Source organism: Lithobates pipiens, unplaced genomic scaffold (assembly GCF_037356315.1).
Source record: "Lithobates pipiens isolate NorthernLeopardFrog02 unplaced genomic scaffold, aLitPip1_a1.2 Scaffold_28, whole genome shotgun sequence".
NCBI classification, from domain to species: Eukaryota; Metazoa; Chordata; class Amphibia; order Anura; family Ranidae; genus Lithobates; species Lithobates pipiens.
The window spans coordinates 117588951-117598642 of NW_027507789.1; the positions used below are offsets into that span (position 1 = coordinate 117588951).

General features: G+C 46.1%; 1 long non-coding RNA gene across 1 annotated transcript in view; it reads right to left on the minus strand.

Moving 5' to 3' along the window:
- Positions 1-6479: 6479 nt before the first annotated feature.
- Positions 6480-9692, minus strand: part of LOC143935585 (uncharacterized) — a 13076-nt gene continuing 9863 nt past the window's right edge. The window contains exon 2 of the long non-coding RNA XR_013263559.1: positions 6480-6820. This is a non-coding gene — a long non-coding RNA (uncharacterized LOC143935585). The remainder of the gene's footprint in view (positions 6821-9692) is intronic.

The window sequence follows — 9692 nt, forward strand, 5'->3', positions numbered from 1 at the left end:
GAACACCTATGAAGTGAGTGTCCCTAGGAACGTTGTTCCATTCGTTTACACTGACTTTTTGGGTTCTTTCAGATGATTGATTGCATTCATTAGGCATTCGAAAGCTGTGCACATTGGTCTTTGGTCTTGACCTTTCCAAAGTTATAATTGAGAGATCTGAGGAGCTTTTCATTATCAAACATCTGTCCGTTTTATGATTGGTGTTTTTTATGTGTTTGAGATCCTGCAGGGATCAGATGTCTGTGTTTATTTTTTACATTTAATAAATGACATTTTAAAGTCTTTTTCACATCAATCTACTAGTCCCTTTGATGCGCTGTTTTTGATCGTTTTTTTTGATCTGTATGGATGTCTATCAGCTGCCAAGGTACAGTTTTTGCCAGGAGGATGCACGTGCCCTTTGATTTTGTTGTAGGGGACACACTGATGCGCTACCGGGAAATGCTTATTGTTCAGTTTTGGAATCCTATCGGCCCGGAAATGGGTCTCTTGTAGAAACACCACTTGGGGTCTTTGCCTCCATAGTTCTGCTAGACAACTGGACCGTTTTTCGGGAACATTTAAGCCCCTCACGTTCCATGATACAAACTTCAGTGACATGTTATCCGTGTTAGGCCGGGCTGTCAGACCCTACCGGAATCAGAGACAGATATTGGGATGGAGAAGGGGAAGGCGGGGAGAGGAGGAAGGTTGGAATGATCAGGGGAGAAAGAGAACAGAAAGAAAAAAGGGATACAGAAAGAAAAAAAAGAGAAAAGACAAATACGGGGAAAGAGAACTAAAGCTCAGTGTGGAGAACTACTGCCTAATCGGGCAGTTCGGACCTATTGGGGGAAAAAGTAGGGCACTTCAAGAGTGAAGCCCCTGAAGTGCGAACCCAACAGCCCCCTTTTAAAGGCGGTCCGTTTTGGAGCCGCTATACCAGGTTAAGCTTCTCAATTTAAAGAAATAATCACTGCTACTACTTCAATGCAACAAATACAAGGAGTGATAACAAAATATAAAACAGTAATATACCACCAAACATGAACATAACCCCCCCGGAGATGTCCCCAGCAGGGGAATCCACCCCCCCCATTCATGGGAACAGACCCCGGTTCCCCCATCTTTCAAATGGTGCCCCAGCACCTGCACCCCACCCCCCAGGCCAGCGGCCAACAGTAAACCCGGGACAACCACTGTTTTGATATACTGGTGGCAAAAGGAGATCCCCGGAGGCCATCATTCGGCGCGGTGCCCTGCGCACTTTAGATAGGGCTAGCTCTGTAAAATTGGCGAGTGCACCGGCTGCCCCCCCAGGGACCCCCCCAGCCCTCGAACTCAACAGAAATATAACAGGAGTAAAATGCAAAAAATTAAAATAAAAAACAAACCCCCCCCATATCAATGATCCAGAGTAAGGACAACAATTGAGTCAGACTTGTGGTATACAAGAAGTAGAGGAGCATATCGCCCAGGTGCATGCCCCTCGGTCCCCTCACCCGCACAGTCTATGGCGGCACCCTGTGCCGGGTCCAACTACTCCCTGGGCAACATTGCAAATGTGTGCACCAACTTGGATTCTTGTTGTAATCAGGACGGCTCACAGTCCCTGGCAGTTCAAGCCTGAGCCACTGACTCCTTAAGGTTTCCCCCCAGAACGGTTAATGCCCCTGAACCGAGGCCAAACAGGTGGGATACAGTTGGTTTCCAGGGATATCCAGCAAGTCTATGCAACTGGGATAGGCGGAGGCAACAGGAACAGAGTCAAAACCAAAGTAGTACTTAAGCTCAGGAGGAGCCGTTCAAACTAGTGAAAAGCCCCTCAGGGCCTATGAGGCCACAGGAACCTACGGCTCACTGTCCTGCGGGGCCTGCGGTCTTCTGTTCCGGGGTCCCCGATTGTGTCTGGATCTCTGAGGCTTTCCCGCCGGGTAAGCCACGGGGATGGTGCCAGTTGGAGGAGAATCCACTGTCAGCCAATTGGGTAGCGTTAACGAGGGCAGTTCCAGGGTGTTAAGGAAGGCAGGGACCTCGGCAGGGTGTACGAGCGGCCTCCCTTCCTCGCTATAAGGTGGAAAGGGTGGCCCCACTTGTACGTGATCCCGTGTTCGGTGAGGTTCTCCAGAAGTGGTTTCATACATCGTCGCATCTGAAGGGTCCCCCGGGAGACGTCGGGCAAAAGAGTGATTTGTGCTCCGTCGAAATCCAAATGTCCTCTGTGCCAGGCCCGTTGCAATATGCTTTCCTTGAGGGAGTAGTTATGCAAGCAACATAAAACGTCTCTGGGCCTGTCTGCGGCCAGCGTTCTGGGACCCAGGGTCCTATGCACCCTGTCAGTTTCAATGGATGTTTCCGAGGGGAGCTCCAGGTAGTTATTAAATATGGCTGTAACGGTCGCTTTGAGGTCCGCCTGGTGGGTGGCTTCCGGCAGGCCACGAATTCTTATGTTGCGCCTGCGATTACGGTTCTCCAGGTCATCTACCAAGAGATGCAGCTGTGCAACTTGATCTACCACCTCCCCTCTCATGGCATGGAGACCGGCGAAATCTTGGCGGAGGGTGGCGGCCTCAGCCTCAACTGAGGAGACCCGCGTGGAAACGTCGGAAACCTCCTGTTTGATGCAGGCAAGCTCTCCGCAAAGTGCCGCCTCCATTCTGGATGCCAGAGAGTCCAGATCATCTCTAGTGGGGAGCTTTTGTAACAGTGCCCATAGTGTCTGTTCATTAGTGTGGCGGAGGGGCCTCTTGGGGTTTCCAACAGGGGAGCGGCAGTTCCAGAGCCCTGCGCCATAATCTGCTGTGTGTCCCGGATGGAGGCCTGGTAATGGGAGGCCTGTGTGTCCCTGGAAGTCCACTGCGTGGAGCCTCCTACGTCCCCTACAGGGCTGCCCAGAGATGTTAGTGACAGCGATCGTGGGAGGCATGGGGAGAGGTCACTGGCCGGGGAGAACAGGGGCATATCATTGCCTCAATCGTACCGTTCACTTCCGATAGGCGCCGACATAGCGAGCTCCGTCCTCGCGGCAGGCGCCGTCGCTATCTTGGACGGGTCCGGGATTGAGGCAGCCGGCTGAATCGGCACGAGGAACCGCTCCATGCGGGCGATACCAGGGCCCCGGGGCAAGCGGATCTCCTCCCGGGTTACGTGTGTGGTGCTGAGAAGACCGAATGAGCGGTAAGCTGAACTGGATAGGCTGACAGGGAGCCGCGGCCCGGGAGCTCAGGGAAAATCCGTCTTCATGCTTCCATGCCGAGACCACTCCCCCCAGTTTCCCTTTTCATGGTGAACAGCTTTTTGGAGACGATTTGGATAAATACCTACAAAATTCAAACATTTCTCCTTTAAGTGTGCTTCCTCACCTGTGCCAGGGGCATCAGCCTCTAGGCAGTCTCGACGGCCTCAGGTTCAAGGGGAAGACCCCAAGGGCAGCACCAGGGTCAGAAGAGATCTTGGGGCAGAAAGCCCACAAAGCAGAATGCTAAAGCTTCCTTATGAAGGGGGGCCCCTGCTTACTCAGATGGGGGGGGGAGGCTCCTGCAATTCTCAAGGATCTGGCAGGAACAATGTCGAGACAGATGGGTGGCTTCCATTGTTTCTCTAGGTTACAAACTAGAGTTCAGAGATTTTCTGTCTCCTCATTTTCTAAGGTCAAATATTCCCAAGGACCCAGAGAAAAAGAAGGCTCTCCTAGCGCTGGATCATCTATTATTCCAGTCAGTGATATCAGAGGTCCTCTTAGTGGAACAGGGCACAGACTTTCTATTCAAACCTTTTCACGGTTCCAAAACCAAAAACTGAGAAGTAAGACCTATTCTAGATCTCAAAGATCTGAATCAGCACTTGAACATCCAATCCTTTCGCATGTAGTCAATCCGGTTGGTTGTTGCCATGCTGCAAGGGAGGGGAGTTTTTGGCTTCTATCGATAGAAAAGATGCATATCTCCACGTGCCAATTTTCTTCGCTCACCAGAAATTTCTGCGCTTTGAAATTGAAAATCATCATTTTCAGTTTGTGGCCCTGCCATTCGGTCTAACCACAGCACCACGGGTGTTCTCAAAAATTCTGGCACCTACTCTAGCCAGATTAAGGGCTCAAGGCATAACGGTCCTAGCCTATTTTTCAGTTTCAGGTAAAACCACAGTCTGGTCACAACTGTAAACTACCTGGAATCTCTAGGTTGGATTCTCAACCTAAAAAAAATCCTCCTTAAAACCATCAAGGAGATTACAGTACTTGGGTCTGGTCATAGATACCATACAGAAAACGGTATTCCTACCCCAGACAAGAATCAGTTCCTTTATAGAACTAATTCAACTCATCAAAACAAAGACAAACCTTTCCATTCGGTTGTGCATGAGATTGTTGGGAAAAATGGTGGCCTCCTTCGAGGCCGCCCCTTGCGTGCAGTTTCATTCAAGATTGCTACAAAACACAATCCTGTTGGCCTGGAACAAAAAGGTTGAGGCCTTGGATTTTCCAATACGCCTGGCTCCCGACGTGCGTCAGAGCCTAAATTGGTGGTTGGTATCCAACAACCTCCAAAAGGGAAAATCGTTTATACCAGTCTCCTGGAAAGTGGTGACAACAGATGCCAGGCTTCTAGGCTGGGGAGCAGTCCTGGAAGAAGATTCTGTCCAGGGGAGATGGTCCAAGTTGGAGAGGACCTTTCCTATCAACATTTTAGAGATTCAGGCAGTTTGTCTGGCTCTAAAGTCCTGGACGGTCAGACTGAGGGATTGTCCTGTCAGGATTTAGTCCGACAATGCCCCGGCTGTGGCTTATATCAATCACCAGGGGGGCACGAGGAGTCATGCAGCCCAAAAAGTAGTGAATCATGTTCTGGCTTGGGCAGAACACAACATTCCTTGCCTATCGGCAATATTCATTCTGGGAATAGAAAATTAGCAGGCAGACTACTTGAGTCGCAAACAATTATTTCAGGGGGAATGGTCTCTTCACCCCTACATCTTCCCTAGCACTTTGTCAGAGGTTGGGTACTCCGGACATGGACCTGTTCGCGTCCAGAGTCAACAACAAGGTCGACAACTTTGTGTCAATAACAAGCTTGCGGAACAGATGCATTAGTCTTCCCATGGGATCAGTTTTCTCTGATCTATGCATTTCCTCCAATTCTGCTATTTCCGTGTCTTCTTCGCAGGATCAAGCAGGAACAAAAGGAGGCAATTCTGTTGGCCCCAGCATCAAAAACTACTATTTCCAAGTGGATTTGTCAAGTCATTATTCAGGCTTATGGTTTAAAGAAGAAAATTCCTCCTTTTCATGTTAAAGCACACACCACCAGTGCGATTAGTGCCTCTTGGGTGGTGCATCATCAAGCCTCTATGGCTCAGATCTATAAGGCCGCAACTTGGTCTTCAGTTCATACGTTTACCAGGATTTTATTAAATCGATGTTAAAGGTCATGAGGATATTGCCTTCGGTGCAGTGTACTGCAGGCTGCTGTATGAGGCCTCTGGCCTTTTTTGGTTGTGTCTCCCTCCCTTCAGTTGCCATTGCTATGGGACATCCCACATAGTAACTACTATGTCTCTGTGTCCCCTGATGTAAGAAAAGAAAACAGGATTTTTAAAACCGCTTACCTGTAAAATCTTTTTCTTTGATATACATCAGGGCACAGAGGTCCCTCCTTTCTTGGTGTACACTTGTATTGCTTGGCTACAAAACTGAGGACTCCCAGTAGTGGGAGGTGTTAAATAGGGAGTACACATCTTGCTCTAGGGGCATGCCAGTGTCCATCACCTATCAGTGGTCCATATAACCCACATAGTAACTACTATGGCTCTGTATCCCCGATGTACATCAAAGAAAAGGATTTTACAGGTAAGCAGTTTTAAAAATCCTGTTTTTTTTCTGTTGAAATATTGCTTCTGTGCTCATTCATCCTTGTTCTCATTGGCCGTGAAGTCCGACCAATATATGTGAGGCCACAGGAGGCTATATATAACATATGGAGTGTCACAGTTGATGAACTGCTTGATCTTATAGTTCTTGCCATCAACTCCGACTACTTCCTTTTTCCTGTGGCACATATGTGCACAATTCCCAAAATTACTACTCCCACACCTATAGCTACCTTTTTGATCAAAAATAGTGGTCCAAAGATTGTCGAGCCCTCTATTCCTAGTCTTCTTCACTGTACTCGGGACAATGATACTCCTTAAATCCTTGAGTCTCATAAAGACTAGATTTGGGTGTGACGACAAGCTAGTCTTCAGGATCAGATCGGATTCAAGAATCTTCCAATTTTTTCTGAAGATTTTTTTGTATTATGGGGACTTTATTGTTAAATCTAGTGCCAAACCTTACTTGTGGTTGTTCATCTCCATCATATTCCCTTGTTTTTATATCTATAGGGGCTCAACCCAAAATACTTGGTCTGGATATGCCCATGGCATTAAACTATGTTGCCGTGTGGATATAATGGCGCATTGTATGTCGGAACTGTCAGAAACCATGAACCAGACTGAGACAGAAGTACAAATTATATCACACTTGTTTATTAATTAAAAAATAAAAAAATGTAAAGAGAGTAAGCATAGTCAAAGCATAGCCAGAGTCCAGTAAGCGGATCGAGTAGTCAGCCAGGCCAGGGTTCAGTAACCAAATCAGGTAATCAGCTAGGCCAGAAGTCAGGGATCCAAGTAGAGGAACAGCAAGCAGGATAAGGAGCCAGAAGGCATGTCAGCAAGCCAGTCTTTTAACAGGAACGCAGAAGATGGTTTCTTGTGATGTGACCAAGGCAAAGGCAGAGATGAAGTGAGCTGGACAGCTTTAAGTAGGCAGGTCAGACGAGCAAGATCAGGAACAGCTGGGTAACTGTGGAGAGAGATGAGACCTGGCAATTAGCTGACAGCTGAGCAGCCAGCCCAGAGTAGGAAGGGCTAAGCCAGCTCTGAAAGGAACCCGATAAGCATAATGGGCCTGTTTGCTGTAGACATGGATAGGAGTAATGTGTGTAAATGGTAGATTTGGGTAGGGTAGTTTGATAGTGAAGTCAAAATGTATATAATAATAGATCTTTTATATTAAAGATTATTTTTGCAACAGTATTTTTAATTAACATGGTTTGTTTTTAAAAATTGACTAGACTAAAGCAGGGGTAATGGGCTCTCCATGGAATAATGGAACATAGTGATCATATATTTATTGCAAATTAGACACAAATATTACAATTATGCCTAATATCTACATGGAAGCTCCAACATTGCTTCTCCGATGAATTGTTAACCACTTCCCACTCGGCCACTGCATATAAACGGCGGGGTGGAAGCTCTCTACTTCTGACTGGACGTTGCTGAACGTCTAGTCAGAAGTAGCGGGATCGCGCAGGTGGGTTCCCGATGCCCAAAACACAGTGTCCCCAAAACAGTGAAAACACCTGTCATACAGTGAACATCTGCCCATCAACAACTGGCACATCTGCCTGCCAACAGCTGGCACATCTGTGTAATTCTTGGTGTGTACATGCTATGTGTTAGAAGCCTGAAGGTGCCAATTACATGTTGGGCCTCTGTATGTGGCCAGGTAGTGAAAAAGTCTCACACATGGGGTATCGCCGTACTCAGGACGAGTAGCAGAATGTATTTTGGCTATGCACATGCTATGTGTTAGAAAGATCTTCTAAATTGACAACTTTGTGAGAAAAAAAAATATATATAGGTTTTTATTTTCTTTCCACATTTTCCAAAAACTTGTGGAAAGAAATTACATGTTCAAAAGACTTGTTATGCCTCATCGAATATACATTGGGGTGTTTTCTTTTCAAAATGGGGTCACTTTGTGGGTAATTCCATTGTGGGCGAAAAATTGCAACTTCAAAAAATTCACTATGCCACTTACTAAATACCTCAGACTGTCTTCTTTCCAAAAAGGGGTCATTTGGGGGTTTGTGTATTGTCCTGACATTTTAGGGCCTCAAGAAATGATAGGCTTGATACATTTTCAATAATGCGTAGCATGGCTTGTAGGCTCTATAACTTTCACACAAATCAATGATCATACACTTATCAGGATTTTTTTTCCAAAGCCATGTAGTAGAATACATTTTGGCCTAAATTTTCAACAAAATTAGATTTTTTTTGGTTTCTTTTAAAAGAGAAAGTAGAAAATGTTTTTTTTCAAAATATTCACTCTTTTTTTTTGCTTATATCACAAAAAATAATAAATGAAGTGGTGAACAAATACCCCCAAAAGAAAGCTCTATTTGTGTGAGCAAAATGATAGGAATTTCATTTGGCTACAGGTTAGCATGACTGAGTAATTGTCATTCAAAGTGAGAGAGCATTGAAAGCTGAAAATTGGTCTGGGAAGGAAGGTGGTTTAACTGCCCTGTATTGGGGTGGTTAATAACTAGCTTAGTTCTGTTATTTGAATGCACAGTGGGTTTGCAATAATGTGCCTATTCAAGTATTTACTATTGTATTTGTAAATTCATTAATTTTTGTTTTGCTGCATACACGCATATATATGCAAGTTCCAACGGTTTCTGGTATTGGTTGTACACACACACACACACACATATATATATATATATATATACATATACATATACACATACATATACATACACACACACACACACACACATACATATACATATACACACACACACACACATGCATGTATACACACACACATGCCTTTTGTAAATGTAAGTTAGGATCACCTTGATGCAATTCTTTACTGGGCCGCTGGAGGGAGAGGTATCAGGATAGTAGGTTAGTGTGGGTATGCACGCATTCGAGTGTGCACATGCACACGACTGCAGAGCCGGTAAATGACTAAAGTGATGAGAATCCCTGGGTGGAAGTGACGTCAGACGCGGCCTAAAGTGGTGGGTGGAATGCATGCAAATACACTCATACTTCCTGGCCGTGCCTCCTGCATGCACGGCGTTGGCCGGATATGTGCGCAGTGGATGGCCGGAAGTGGCGGGTGGACCGCAAATATACCTACACTTCCAGGCTATGGGACGGCGTGCGGTCCATCCGGCACACCAGGTGGTTTTGCTTCCTGTACTATGCAGGCTTTACAGTACATATCATCTGGTGGGAATTCCCCTCACACCCCTCCTCCCATCGATCTGCAGGGATTATGATGTTGAGGTAAGACGCAGCAGGTGATATATGGTAGAATAGGGTAGCTGTGGTGTTTGACTTGTATGCCCTTATGGCCAGCACCATGAGTGTCCATTTACATTTACATATTGTAACAACCTTCTTTTATATAGAACATTCTGGGGGGAATTATATCCACATTAATCCCTGTCCACAATACAACTAAGGATCCTGGATGGAGATTCCTCTATCCTACCAGAGGCTAGGCATGTGAGCAATCTGCGCCAACAGGTGGAGCTAGTCCACCTAGATGGGTGGGACTTGTGATTGTTCTGGTGGGTGTCTTTTGGGGCGTGGGCATGTGGATACATATAGAGGCAAATAGGGGAAGACAAGCCATTGACCGCTTAGGCTCTGAGGAAAAGGGTATGCCCTTGAAACGTCAGCCATTTGGGATATCATCTGATCCTCTCAACATCAGGTCCGGGTGGCAGGTGTCTAGAGATGCAGTCTCACCAACTGACAAGCCTCTTTTACATGCTCGTTTGTGAGTATAAATATTTTTATGCTTTTAATAAAATTTACCATTGGTAATGCACAAGGTTGGTGTGCCCTCCTTCTTCCCTTTTTGT